Below are 16,195 nucleotides of genomic sequence, written 5' to 3'. Positions count from 1 at the left end.
CAAAAGAAAAGACAAACAATAGTGAGGAAGAAACGTCAAAGAAATTAAAACCTACAAGCAACAGGCATCACACCAAAAGCTTGGGGTGATCTCGGCAACTCCGAAAGGGAAGAAAATACTGCTTCACATGTGACAACCGTCACGTTGTTCATAAGATAACAGTCCACCGAAACGGACATAGTATTATCACTTCGAGCCAATCAATCCTTTGATCAAACTCCTTCATGCTGCGTGCTAAGCGGAGAAGCAACAAATACAAATTCCAAAGTCTCCGTTTTCATCCAGCTGGGTTCCAAACTACGACCGCTCGCACTCGGGGTGATCACGCTACCACGTATTCGTGTATCCATCAAATTAAAGGAAAGTAAACGAGATAGAAATCAATGTTTTTTCAAGAGAAAACATAATTACAAACTGTTTAATGTCAGCACAGCACAAGTAGAAAATTTAAACTCTTGAAAATTACATATTAAAGCATGCACATTATTTTGAATAAAACATAATTGTACTATTGCTGTTGAAACCATATGTTGTTCAACTGCTAGGTAAAATAGCCACAACAAACATGATACCTCATGTATATAACAAATCAAATCAAAAAAGAAAATGAGTTCTATTAGTTCCTGTATTATAGAATAAAATATCTGTTTCTTTTGACATATATAGCCATATACATATGAGCTATATATGGTGCGTCTAGTTGTCATGTTCTTCGTATTTCCTGAAAATACATAAAAAAACAACGATTGATTTCGACCTTAAATGTTGTTAGTTGATGATTAAAGAAAAACAAATAAATATTATAAAGTAGTCGATTACCGATTTCAAGTTGAGTTTGCTAATAAAACGTCCAGATGTTTTGCTCAAATGAAAAATATTTGATTTGAAAAGAAGATAAATATTTAGTTTTCTCTTTAGCAAGCAAAGACAATGCGTTTGACATTTGATCCGTGAAGAGACATTTCCAGTCATTAATTCCACTTTCAATTTTTTCGATAAATATTTTGTCAAAAACTGGCGTGGATACTTTTGGTACACCCTTTGGCAATTCTACTTCACCTTTATCGTTAAACATGAACATTCCACTTGTTGAAATCTTCCAAGGCCCCGCATGATTGGATTTGTAACACAGTTTAATCTTATTAGATACTTCATCCATTGTAAATCTATAATGTAATGGCTTGATATGTTTCCGTACATCAGCAATAAATGGTTGAAGCCAGTTCCTAATATTGTATTGCCAAATTAAGTTGCTTGGATTTGGTAAGAGATCCAAAAGCTCAGGGATTTTTTCTGCGTCATTTCGACGGAGGGAATCTACTATTTTGCTGAAAACCGGCGTCAATATCCTCATGTGTGTGTCCAACATACAGAAAAGAAAGGTGAACCTGCAAAAAAAAATATTTTCATAAAAAATTCTATCAAATTTTATATTGATTTATATTTTAAAACTGTCCGCATTACGATTCTTGTATGTGCATTCTTTTGCTAATTGTTTTGACATTTCTCTGAAGCAATATTGCGACAGTCATGATAGTGGATGTATGTGGAGTATTTATATATTACACTTGATACATTATTTCAGGGACGGTGTTTCATATCATGAATTCAGTTAGTCTAAAAATACTACGGGTGTCCCTCGCGGAGCTGTTAACCGAGTTTTCCGGTGGTATTGGAGTTACTTTATATTTTTATGTAATGGTTTGTCTTAGTTGTTTTACTGTTGAATATTGAGATGATTTATTTTAATCGACTTTTCATTATGATTCTCCGTCGGTATATTTTCTCGCTTTATTATATCTTATTCATCATGTTCATTTGGATACAGTTATTCATGTTAATACATAATGATACGACCCTTATAAAAATGGTAGGAGGAATCACCGATCAGTTCAGTAGGAACAAGAATGTGTCCTCAGTACACGAATGCCCCACTCGCACTTTCATTTTCTATGTTCAGTGGACCGTGACATTGGGATAAAAACTCTAATTTGGCATTAAAATTAGAAAGATTATATCATAGGGAACATGTGTACTAAGTTTGAAGTTGATTGGACTTCAACTTCATCAAAAACTACCTTGACCAAAAACTTTAACCTGAAGCGGGACAGACGGACGAACAGACGGACGGACGAACGGACGGACGAACAGACGAACGGACGAACGGACGCACAGACCAGAAAACATAATGCCCCTCTACTATCGTAGGTGGGGCATAAAAATACGTGTGTCCATTGTCATGATTGTATTCCCTGAATTTTTTTAGATAGGAATTCTATTATCTAACAGTAGTATGATTACTGTGGGCTATAAGATATCAAATGTCTACCTCTTGAAATACTTTCATGTGCACCAGTAACTCGCAAAACGATAAAACATATTTATTTTTGTTTTCCCGCCAGCAGTTGTCCGCTTGAATATACAATACTGGAGGCAACGTTCCACCCTGCAAAAATTATAATTCAAACCTTAAACATGTTATTTTATTTATCTTGCTCATTCATTACTTGATGTGTCAAAACAGGAGTTTGTTGTCCACTAAATAGCTGTAGCTGACTAAAATAATTGCAAGTATATAATACTGCCTTAGCAAGTACAGTATGTCCAATGAACATACACACCAATATGTGTTATTCCTCCCTACCGTGTTGCTTTTAGTTGTTTTGTCATCGTAGTTGTATGTTTTCCCCCTTCTTGATGTGGTATGGTATATGCTATATTTGTAACATAACCGAATTAAACTTCGATATTAATTATGAAAAGACAAAATATTGGTTGAAATCCATGTTGCTTTTTGTATATCAAAATACATTGTATTAAGAATGTCCCAGACACCCGCAGAAGTCGACTTAAACACATACGTATGCATGTAAACACATATAAATTTTTCATAGATTTTATATTCAATTATAATGCAAAATATTGTATAAGAATACTAAACCACCGAGGCTGTACCATTTTAGTAGGCTTGACTTCTAACAGATAACAAAAAAAAATGATATTTCTTTTTTTATGTCTCTTCATGATTAACCATGAACTTAATATGTAGTTCATCCTTAAAGTGGAAAAGTAAAGATAATCGGTTTAATAGATATTACTATCTAGTAATAGCATAATTTAGTCAGTCATAATGTGAATCTTTTCAGTCAATATAATTATGTATGCACAAAACTGATAATCTGTGTATCGCACTATTTCGGATCATTTCTACTGAGGGCTATTTGAAATTTTCTAGTTTGAATTGTTCTATATTTGCATTGTTGTTTTGTAATATTTATAGCTGATTATGGACATTGATTTTACTCATTGTTGAAGGCTGTGTGGTGATCTATAATTGTAATTTTTGGTGGCATTGATCTCTTGTCACATTCCAGCACTCTGCAATGGTGGTTTCTATAAATTTATCATTTATGATTATGAAATACATGCTTTTCTATTTCAAATAAATCAATACAAGTAAAGACAAAGGCAGAGATAATCGTGTGTAAAATAGCAGAACAAATGTGTCGTCAAATAAAATAATCATTGTAAATGACATTAACACAATGACATGATTAAACAATTCCTAAATAATTAAATTAACCTATACTGAGCCAAAAAAGTTTAGCAACACTTTTTTTTTAAATTTTTTTTGGTTGTTTCTGGATTTTTTTTTAATAAACATCATTGATATAATCCTTAGTATTACCTGTATTTTTAAGCAGTCGTACTTTTTTCCAGGTGATTGATTTTGCGCCATTTTAGCTTTGCGCGTGTAATTGATGTTTTACCTTCTGTACCTGTACTTTTAAGACGAAATTTAATTTGTTTTTGCACTAACGTTCAGAAACACACCATTGGTAAGAAAAACACATAAACGTTTGAAAAAATTGCATGGGGCGTCAACCAGGCCTCTCCGAAAATGACCGTCAGATGGCTCTTGGAATGGTTGATGCTTGCATGAGTGTTACTGACGTAGTGGATCGATTTAATGTGCATAAGTCAACAGTTTATAGACTAAAAAACAGTTATCAACAAACAGCACTGGATAGGTCAATATGTCGTAGACCAAAAACAACCATCGTCAAGGGAGGAGCGCTACATTCGCTTTACGTCAACACGGGACAAGTTTTTTGTGGCCACAACAGTAGTGCATTGACTAAGGGCAGCTGCTGGTGTGCCTGCCAATACTTAAGTGATGCCATGAAAGCATGGTCGAGAAATTGATTTTGAATAACACAATACTCAATTCCGCTTTTTGACCCTCTCGCGCTCCATACAAAAAATATTCTAATGAATATGCGTGTTAAACATACATTTTGCTTCTCACATGTCATAATTCATAAAAACAAATATGTAACCCATAAAAAAACGACAACCACTGAATTACAGGCTCCTGACATGGAACAGGCACATTCATACATAATTGGGGGGGGGGGGGTAATCATGTTCGCGGGATCATAATCCTCCCCTAACCTGGGACAGTGGTACAACGGTACAACATGAGAATGTATTTTGTGACTTTTCAAAAGTAATCCGTTTTTTCTTCTTTATCCTGTTCACTAGCCCAAATATATTTATTTTATTTTATTAAAGAAAACCGATATGCAATGACTTTGTAAACTATGCTCAACAGCAAAATAAACTGACCATCGCCATTTTTTTTAGTACATGTCTTAGGCAGCAACCATTTCATTTTCGGGGGGGGGGGGGGGCAAACAATTGATTTTCCCATAAAACGACAAGACAAGACAAACTATTTTATTTTCTCAGTCATAAACGTGTACAATAGTACTGTAGCCTTTTTTCTCTCTCGAGCCTTTGAATGTTGATTTTAAGAACGAAACCGTATTAAAGAAAATTGTAGTATGTTTTAGTAAAAAAAAAATATAGGTTGCTGTTGCTTTTTTTAACGCAATTTGTACTTAATAAAAGTATCTCCCATGCCTATCAATTATGCAATAAAAAAAGTATCACGCAAAAAGTAGAAAATTCTTTTGAGGCCTATTAGGTCTGAGTAAACTATGTTAATTTTCCTTTTATGACAATGCAGAGTGAACGAAGCATCTAGTAATAAAACATATCGGCTGCACACATCGATCAATTAGATTAATCATAGTTTTAATTTTGAATACCATATTATCTTCATAAAATGTCTGTGCCCCAAAAAAAATCGTTTTATAACCCCAGCTTCATAGTGCGTGATTTATGACAACTTGCCGCTGGGCGCGTAAATATTAACACCGATGTGAAGTGCCTACTTCTTAAAGCTTTTATATAAACAAAATAATTAATGCTTTTGTACATTTTGATTGGAATAGGTATATTAATATTTCTATCTGTTATTAAAGGATTAACCACGATTATTGAGGGAAATCCTCTCGTTGTGAAAGTAGTTACTATCATGCGTGTTAAGGAATTTTTGATTCTCGGACTATCATTTTTTTCGACATTCGATTTTTATCTCAATATGAACAATTTTGTTTTTAAATCCTGTTATTTTCAATGGGAACCCACAATAATTATTTAAAAAGTTCTTGCCGCCTCCACCTCCACAAAAAATGAATGGTCAATGTCTAATATAAAATCATTAATAAAATGATATCGTAAGATATGCTTTAAGTTTACTCGGGGGTGGAGAGGGGGCACTTATTATGCAATGAGTGACAGGAATGGGCCGCTGGAATAGGTTAAAATTTCTTGCTACATGATATATAATAGTTGATAAATTCAAATATCAATTATGACTTGCTTGATAATATCAGAAGTATCTGAAACAAATCAGATGCCAGTATTTATTTTTAATGCGGTTAAACCACAGTCGACTTGTAAATGCATTAGCTATTTGTCAAACTAATTAATCTCTATTATTCTAATGTAGTATTTCCACTGATGTTAGTCATAGATGCTATAAATCCGATTATTTTGACAATTTGCACCTAATTACCATATCCAAAGGTTTGTATACATGAAACACTATACCATTGATCAGTGGCAGATCCAGAATTTTTCACAAGCCGGGGCCCACTGACTGCCTAAGAGGGGGCCCGCTCCGGTCCTGCTTCAGTAATTCCCTATATCATAATCAACCAAATTTAGCATCAGTAGTCAGAGCTCATGTTTTGTCTGTTATTGTGTATATAAAAGCCGACCCTAAACAAAATTTACTTACTTAGTACTTACTTTTCTTAATCTTACGTATACATGTATATGGGTTATATTTAGTTTTTAAAGATCATTAAAACCGAATATTTTTTTTTGTTTCGATTTGTTTTGTTGTAATAATTCACTACGTCAATTGATAAAAAGCATCAATATAAATACAAACATGTTTAACCCCGCCGCATTTTTGCGCCTGTCCCAAGTCAGGAGCCTCTGGCCTTTGTTAGTCTTGTATTATTTTAATTTTAGTTTCATGTGTACAATTTGGAAATTAGTATGGCGTTCATTATCACTGAACTAGCATATATTTGTTTAGGGGCCAGCTGAAGGACGCCTCCGGGTGCGGTAATTTCTCGCTACATTGAAGACCTGTTGGTGACCTTCTGCTGTTGTTTTTTTATTTGGTCGGGTTGTTGTCTCTTTGACACATTCCCCATTTCCATTCTCAATTTTATTTCACATATTTAGACGTTATAATAACCCCTATCTAATAATTTCACTTTGACATTAGTTACATCGTTTATTGATTTGTTATGGCCACTTATATTTCTTATTTGCCGTATTGCTTCACCTATAATAAATCCTCGGAATACATGCTGTGATTGACAGCTACTTTTGTATTTCTGTGTGTATAGATATAATAATTAGTTTCTTTAAAATGTATTTCAAGGTCAAGAATGCCAGGTGTTGTAAATTATCAATTTTTACAGCGGATGAGGGCATTCCGGTGTATTGCTATCGCCTAGATTTCCATTACGTAATATTCGTTTTGGTTTTTTGAACCGATCTATAAACATGATGAAGACATCATCAAGTGCAAACTTATATTCCTTATCGCTTGTTAAAAATCCATTTCTTCAATGAATACTCATCACATACTTTTTTTAAAAAGATAAATTAATAATATTAAAATGTTTTGTTATACGTATAAACATTTAGTGAAAAATCATTCAAAATAAATATGCACACGCATGCGGTAGAATATCTCATGAACGTTTGCAATCTTAAGCAACGATAACTCAACCATGCACTAGCACTGCACTATTATTAATATAGAAGAATAGAATGATATACAATGAAAATACACGTAACTGTAATATACAAGTATTAATATACTATATAACAATAATATACCTGAGTAATTATACGGATTTGTATCACGTACTTCAATATAATAGTCATTACGGTGAGGATGAATTCCCTGTCATTAATTTATCTACGCACGAACTTGTCCAAGAAAAAAATTATATCTGCACATAAAACCTCATTTTCAGGTATAGATATGGGGTTTTTTCTGAGACAAGTGCTTCTCGGACCATTCACAAGAACTTGCGGTCATCCGATTTTCAGTATTTCAGTACTTTGGTTTCATTCTTCGAACAGAACCCTGCATAACTGGATAATTTTGGGTCAAGGGAAAACGTTACGTAGCCCTAAGCAATAAACCATACAGGCCTCATTTCGTAGCATATTATGTTGAAGTAGATTTCATATTATATCTTAAATATTTTAGTTAAATACAATGACGATGATGGCGGCCTAAGGCTCTTCGCGGTTTTATTTTGTATTTGTTTTTGTGCAGTAGTGTTGTGTTCAATTGAAATAACATATTTTGTATACTGAGCATGTTTAGTGAGAATATAAAAAAGAAGATGTGGTATGATTACCAATGACACAACTATCCACAAAATACCAAAATGACACAAACATTAACAACTATAGGTCACCGTACGGCCTTCAACAATGAACAAAGCCCATACCGCATAGTCAGCTATAAAAGGCCCCGATAAGACAATGTAAAACAATTCAAACGAGAAAACTAACGGCCTTATTTATGTCAAAAAATTAATGAAAACAAATATGTAACACATAAACAAACGACAACCACTGAATTACAGGCTCCTGACTTGGGACAGGCACACACATAAATAATGTGGCGGGGTTAAACATGTTAGTCATGTTAGTAACTCCGGAAATAATTATACTGAATCTGATCGTTCATGTAAATCATGAAACAAGACATTGAGGAATTAGCAGATGGGAATTTGTTGGGATAAACTTCAGATTTTGCGGTCATTAGTTATCTCGTACATTACTTAATAACTATCATGCAATCGTTGGTCATTTTATTTTCTCAGGAGGATTGATTACTACACAAATTGTCTGTTCACTACTGCATGGCTACGTAAATATTTCTAAATTAATAAACTATGGCATGAGAAATAAATCATACATGCAGAATACTTGCAGTTTTAATAAGTTAAATATTGTTTCTAGATAAACATTGTGGTCAAATCTATAGAGACAAATAAACTTATGACGCTTGAAAATAAAAAAAATCGCAAAGGCTTCAACGGAATAGTGATTTCTGCTGTCATTTTGAAAGCGTAATGTTGACTGTAAAATTGAATCCATGCATTTATCTGTAAAATACCGAATTACCAAAAGGATCAAACCATTTCTGTATTTACTATTTCATGACTTTGGAGATTATATTTTATCAAAGTAGCATTATATACCATGGAGTTTACAAAAGTATAATGTTAAAAAAAATTACCTAAACTTACTAAAAACGTATAATGTGTTATTTGTTCTTATTAATTTTGTTCACTATTTCTCCTTTAACAAACTAAAAGCACGAAAAGAGGCTTATAAAGATAGAAATATATATATTGTATTCAAACATTTATTATTCAACAAAAATTTAGAGTCCTGGGGCCTGGTTTTCGAAAGTATCATAAGATATGTATCTTATGACATATTTATGATCATCTTATGACTATCGTATGATATATCATAGGATGTAAATCAAAGCTGTCTTAAGAGAGTCGTAGCTTTGGTGCTCTTATGACTGTCATAAGTGAACATTATTTTCTAATATTTTAAGTAATGATTAAAAAGTGATATAAAAATTAAAATGAAAAGTATGAACATATTAATATTTACGAATATTTTATTTCTTTCATATAATGGACATGAAATTTTATATAAAAAGGAATTGATATTTGACTTGAAAATTTGTTAAAAATTAGTTTGTGATAAATAATAAACTTGAACTTCGTTTTCGTGTATAATCATACTTTTTTTAAATGTGAATACTTTTTAGATTCGGTACATCGAGTACCCGCTTATCGAAATGCCCGTGCACATACGTTGATATAGTTCTATCAGAGACATATATATGTCTCTGGTTCTATTAACTATACTAGGAACTAAGTAATATGTATATGTATTATACAAAACCATGACTATTAGAAAAGAATTCAAAATTATATGTCGCAGGAGATTCAAATTTTAGTTCACGTAGTTGAGGAAAATAAAGTCCTTACTATTAAGCTAACTGAGATACACAACAAATATTTGTATTGCAATTAACATGAAATTAAACATGAAAAGTAATTAAAATTTTAGTTTACAATCATAAGACCATCATAAGTCATGTCGCGAGGGGTCTTAAGTTTACCACAAAAGTTATGACAATTCGTAACTTAGGACACTTTCGAAAACATATCTTATGACTATGACATGTCATAAGACCATCATAAGACATGTCTTAGTCATAAGATACTTTCGAAAACCAGGCCCCTGACTCACTAAATTTTGAGGTAAATCATGACTGAAAACTGTAACAATAGCCTTTTATTGAATTATCAATTGTTTAGCAATAAGGTCTTTAAGTTAGTCTAAATATGTATATCAATTAAAAAAAAACATTCAGATTGTAGTTTGGTCATGAAACTACGGTGGCAGAATGCGAATATGAAAGAAAAAAAAATATGTTGTTCCCTCATGATACTATGTCGTTCCTTCAAGATGATATGTCCTTCCCACAAGATAGCTATCTCGTTCCCTCAAGATGCTATGTCGTTCACTTAAGATACTATGTCGTTCCCACAAGATAGTTATCTCGTTCCCTCAAGATAATATGTCGTTTCCTCAAGATATTATGTCGTTCCCTCAAGATACTATGTCGTTCCTTCAAGATGTTATGTTGTTCCCTCAAGATGCTATGTCGTTCCCTCAAGATACTATGTTGTTCCCTCAAGATGTTATGTCGTTTCCTCAAGATGATAGTATGTGATATTTTTTTCTCATTGTTAAAGACCTACGGGTAGCCTGTAAATCCTTACGACCGCTTTATTGTAATGCTTTTGCGCCACTTTGCACACAATGCAGTGATTTGTTATGTTAAATCTACGCAAAAAAAAACAAACCCAACATTTAACTTAGAATAACTATTTTATAACACTAATTTAAAAAAACGTGCATACATAAAAGTAATAGTTATGAAAAAAAAACATGTCGTCATATATTTATTCTTTACATGTAATATCTTCATCAGTCGTTCTGCTCATATTTTTTTTAAATACTGTGCCATGTCACACATCAGATCTAGACTAATTACTATAAAACATCCCAAAAAGTAATTATGCTGTTTTACCATGATATTATATAGATAAAATTTCTCTGAAAAAAGTTTAACACCGTAAATAATAGTTAGTTTTCTTACGCTTTTGTTTTGTATGTGTTTGAAAGCTAGCACAGTATTACATGTATTATGCATCATAGATGGTTGTTTAATGGAAATAGTTTTAAAGTCGAAAATAGTAAACCACTCATATATACACTAGCTTTCATTCATTTTATAACACGGATATCATTTAATATTAAACGTTTCCGGGCAGTTGAAGAATCAAACCACATGGGATCTTTCTTGTGTAGCTGAATAAAGGAGTGGTGTAGTGCATACACCTTTCAGATGATGTAAAATGTAAAACCAATTGACAAGTCGATTACTAGTTATTGTATTGATATATGTCAGAGATAATATAGTTTCTAATGAACGAACGAATCATTGTAAATGTAAAATTACTGATCTTTATCTGCGATGAAAACTCAAGTTAAAGCTTGTAGTAAAAATTATAACAACATTACCACATCTCGCGTCTGAGACAGTAAACATACTATGATACAAACACAAGCTATTTTATCGTAATCATAAATAAACAATTATGTATACTAGTATACAAAAATCTGGAAAACCAGATAGGTTCATTATACATGCACCTAAACTGGCCATTCGTTAAAGAGCGGAACAAATGAATACCATGTAATACTCTATGCTTATTCGTATTTATACATTAATTCATAAAAATCGTTTGTAAGTGAGTAAAACGTTTTTTAAGCGTCTTAGGATGTTTATTCATGCTGTTTTTAGGATTTTTGCAAGATATTCGGAATCCTCTGGTTTTTTTTTATGTACTTTCCCAAAATATTTTGCCCGCTAACCCCTACTTTTATATATTTTCATAATGTTATTACACAAAGTTCTATTTAAAAATCTAATAAAATCCTTGTTATTTTTTTAAAAGTTTTTGTAAGAAAAAGGTGCAAATGTTAAATGTATGAAAAATATAGAGAGAATGATTTCCCGCCAAATTTTCAATGCCCTTTTTTTATATTAGCTCACGGATGATTTTGGCAGTCTTATTGTTTTACCTTTATTCCTCCTTTATTCATAACCATTCTTATTTTTATTTTAACTGTTGCTGTGTGCAAATTAAGGACAACCGATAGACAAATGCAATAACATCAATAATTTAAGACCTCATTAAAGATTAAAACAAAATTAAATTACATTAGACACATTTAAAACTTGACGGTGTCACCGTCAAGTTTTAAATGTGTGGAAATGTGTCCTATCGAATAAATAGAATAGAATAGAAGAGAAGAGAAGCAGTGGTGGATCCAAGGTCTGAACCCCCTTTTTTTGGACGATCAATGCATTTGAATTGGGACATGTAGTTGGACCCCCCCTTTTTTTTGTCGTGGGTCATGAACCCCCCTATTTAAAATGGCTGGATCCGCCCATGAGAAGTTTAAATCGGGGTTACATGAACATTACAAACATAAGCTTGGCAGTACTAGTAGAGTTTCGTATCAACATTGCTACCTTTCCAATTTAAAAACATTAGCATAATAAATATCTTTATCACGCTTAAGGACTATAGTCAACTTCATGTGCTATATTTGACTTTTTAAGATATACGCATTTAAAAGATGATATATTCTAAATGTACACACGTTTTAAGCTCTAAGATAGCAAAATTATTTTGTGATGACTTTAGCCATTATTGAAATCCCTGTCAGTAACTTTTGCAATTTAGCAATTTTAGACAACATAGACATTCTATCGTCTTTATTCATTGCAATGGGAAAAAAGAAAATGTTCTGTACCGTTGACAGTACTAGAATCACATACTATACATATGTATTCTGCGTGCAGAGGTATTAGGATGCATCTGTCTAGTTATATTTGTAAAATGTTAGGGAGCTACCATTTGATTTTTATGGGGGGGGGGGGGGGGGGGGGGGCTAGGATGAAAAATCTTGTCCTGCATTTTTTTTTAGTTTTAATCTCTGTCCTGCCTTTTTATTTTTCACTTTATCCGGTCCTGCTTTTTTTTTCTTAGTTTATCCTGACTTTTTTTACATAAATTGTCATCCTGACTTTTTTGCAAGTGTCTCATCCTGCCTTTTTTTTTTTTTAACTCAAAACTCCTGCCCTGCCTATTTTTTTCAAATTCCATCCTACTTGTCCGACTTCCATATTGAACGAGCGGTAATGCGGATATTCCTTTTTTTACGTAACAGTTAATTTTTGGGGTTCGCGTTAAGCTACATGTCAAATTCTTTGAAAAATAAGGGACAAATTTTTTAGATTTTATACAACTAAAATTTCAAGTGAATGGTGTAAATTTCAGGATAAAAATAATATACGTTTATTTTCGGAGAAAACAAATATAAGTACTTGCTACGAGTCTGAGAAAAGCTCGGCGAAGTTAGTTTTTCGTCATGTTTCGAATGCTCATACACATAAGTTGTATATTTTCCGACAATGTACATATATCATATATCTATCACACTCGGGGAGAAAATAGATACATGCGTGGAATGAAAAATGTGCTGAAAATACACGTTTGCAATATTGGAAATTCCTTTGTGGTTTTAAGGAATGGTAATACTTGTTTTACGCACTTGAACGTAACCTTTATTGCTTTTTTTCATAAAGTGTATATCATATTATGCGTACATTCGCCATGATAACGATTTTAATTTGAAAATAAGTTGAAATAAAATTATACATACCTGTCCCTTTTCTGTTTCATCTTCGCTGTCGCTAAATACGGCATCGGATATCATAAGCATTGAAAGAAATAAAAAGAACACATTTTAAATTAGGAAAACCATGGTGGAATTATAAAATCGACGATTATTTCAAAGTACACATCTAGACCGATGTGGGCGTGTCAAATACCGGCTGTTTTCAAGAGAAGGGTCAAATTTTTACTGTGATTGACATGCAGGCTAGGGTGAGAAGTATAAATTAGTGTGAACATATTATCAATTAAACACTCATTGGTAGGATATTCATTATGGCAAGTTGGGACATTGTATTAAACAGTGGTGATTTTTATCTTGTGCTTGGACGTTTCAAATGGGGAAAAATAAAATATATCATACCTGGAGGATTAGGATTTTTTTTAAAAGGTACTGTAGCTTAAGTTAACTTAGTCTTGGCTTATGCCAATGCAGAAAAAAATGAGAACGATTTTTTTTTATAATTTCACATTTTTCTAATTTAAAATTACATTTTTCAATACATTTTGTAGTTTTGATTGACAATTATTTTTAGCGTTTGGGCAATCAAAAGCTGACATCCACTATAATATTATAGCCAAAAGTGATGAAAGTTGCATTAAACACCAACAAGTAATCAATAAATCTTATAAATTCAACAGTTCATTAAAATTCACTTTCAAGAAAGTACATTTTGCTTGGTTTCAGTTATTGTTTTAGAAATGTTAAAGACTTTAAACGTCATTATCCACCAGGGTGCGACAATGACCGGAAATGGTTCAGTACTGGTCATGTGTTAACGAGAAATTTTATTTTTCTTAATTGACGAATTTAACAGTTTTTTTTTTTTTTAGATCACCTGGCCCAAAGGGCCAAGTGAGCTTTTCCCATCACTTTGCGTCCGTCGTCCGTCGTCGTTAACTTTTACAAAAATCTTCTCCTCTGAAACTTCTGGGCCAAATTAAACCAAACTTGGCGACAATCATCATTGGGGTATCTAGTTTAAAAACGTGTCCGGTGACCCGGCCAACCAACCGAGATGGCCACCATGACTAAAAATAGAACATAGGGGTAAAATGCAGTTTTTGGCTTATAACTCAAAAACGAAAGCATTTAGAACAAAATTAATCTGTTTATCAGGACAAGATCTATCTGCCCTGAAATTTTCAGATGAATCGGACAATCCTTTGTTGGGTTGCTGCCCCTGAATTGGTAATTTTAAGGAAATTTTGCTGTTTTTGGTTATTATCTTGAATATTATTATAGATAAAGATAAACTGTAAACAGCAATAATGTTCAGCATAGTAAGATTTACAAATAAGTCACCATGAACGAAATGGTCAATCGACCCCCTAAGGAGTTATTGTCCTTAGTAGTCATTTGTAAATTTTTACTAACATTTTCCACTGAAACTACTAGGCCAAGTTCATTATAGATAGAGATAATTGTAAGCAGCAAGAATGTTCAGTAAAGTAAGATGTACAATCACATTTCCATCACCAAAACACATTTTTGTCATGAATCCATCTGCTTCCTTTGTTTAATATTCACATAGACCTAGGTGAGCGACACAGGCTCTTTAGAGCCTCTAGTTTCATTTTGTTTCAAAATAGTCTACAGTAACTATAAAAGATACATTAAAAATAATAATGAAGGCATCATATGCATTACCGAAAAGATCAAATCTAGAAGTTTAGTTATAGCACTATATACATGATATATAATAATGACTTTTGCGTTATAGCCAATTATTTTAACATCTAAAATAGATGTAGCAAGAAATGATCAACAATACGCAATTTGCACATAAGTTACAAATACTCAAATTATCAGTAACAGGATGAGTTTTACCAATATTTTACGTTTTTAAGAAGATGCGAATGCGAAAGCTATCCACCAGAGTTCAAAGCATTAAATTGGTAGTAAGCTAACTTTTCCTATAATCTTGAAAACTACAATAGCTAGAAAAATTTAAAAGGTGAAACAATTTTTAAGAAAAGGAAGATATTAATTCATTTATGTTGTTGTAAAATTGGCATTGATGCAATTGTACTTTTAACTATATTTGACTACAAATATTTGCCTTGAAATGGGTAAATACGTTTGCCCTTAAAATGTCCGATGTAATTGCGTCCTAGATTTTGGCGTCCTAAATACATGATATGCATCAATTCGCAAAGCATATATTTTTTTCTAAATATAACTGAACGCGATCAGGTTCAAGGCTTTATGGTTTTTGTTAATACTAATCTTTATTGCAAAATTACACCTATAAGGGTCAAGCAATACATTTCGTTGACTTATTTGAATATTTCAGGTTTTAGGAGTGGATGGAGAGGTTCAAAGTGTTCAGCTTAAAGATTTCGATACACAGAAATCCTTATTTAAAGACCAGTTCAAAGGGACTTTATTTTCAAGATCAACCTTCTTAAAGGCGTGGAATCATATCCGTGGTAAGACTTTTGTTCATGTTGTTAGTCATTGAACATGTAGAAATTAAATGGTAGCTTCCTTAGTAACACAAATAGATATAAATAAATAGATTAATTTAATTCTTGAATTTGACAGCAATACAAGAAAAAATAAAATGACCTGGGATTTAGTAAGCTTAATATATATCTAAGATAGCTACATAGTTTGATGAAAATCCAAGTTGATTTGAAAAAGTTATAAAAAAAATTAAAGATGCCTATCTGAATTTATATAATAATTTTAATTTTTACCTATTGTAAAATTAAATTCTTTCATTTCACAGCAATAAAATAAACTACCTAATAAGCTTGAATTTTGTAAGATCAATATTTAATTTAGTTAGATGGGCTGATTTACACCAGTCAAAACTAAATTTGAAGGTCAAGACTAGTCGAGACAGGTCGAGACTAGTCAAGACAGGTCGAGACAGGTCGAGCATTGG

The 16,195-nt window shown here is 32.4% G+C and overlaps 1 long non-coding RNA gene across 2 annotated transcripts; it reads right to left on the bottom strand.

Annotated features, from left to right (window-relative positions):
- Window positions 1–576: 576 nt before the first annotated feature.
- On the bottom strand, window positions 577–13,493 carry LOC143083112 (uncharacterized). 2 transcript variants are annotated; one of them, XR_012980543.1, is made up of 4 exons: window positions 13,291–13,493; window positions 2,330–2,446; window positions 1,060–1,388; window positions 577–721 (listed from the first exon to the last, which is right to left on the bottom strand). It is a non-coding gene; the product is annotated as an uncharacterized LOC143083112 (long non-coding RNA). The 2 variants fall into 2 exon arrangements; XR_012980542.1 differs by lacking the exon at window positions 13,291–13,493 and having other exon boundaries at window positions 2,330–2,665.
- Window positions 13,494–16,195: the final 2,702 nt, after the last annotated feature.

This window comes from Mytilus galloprovincialis, chromosome 7 (genome assembly GCF_965363235.1).
Source record: "Mytilus galloprovincialis chromosome 7, xbMytGall1.hap1.1, whole genome shotgun sequence".
NCBI lineage: Eukaryota > Metazoa > Mollusca > Bivalvia > Mytilida > Mytilidae > Mytilus > Mytilus galloprovincialis.
The sequence above is the reverse complement of the archived record's forward strand: the minus strand, read 5'-3'. Positions and strand labels throughout refer to the sequence as shown.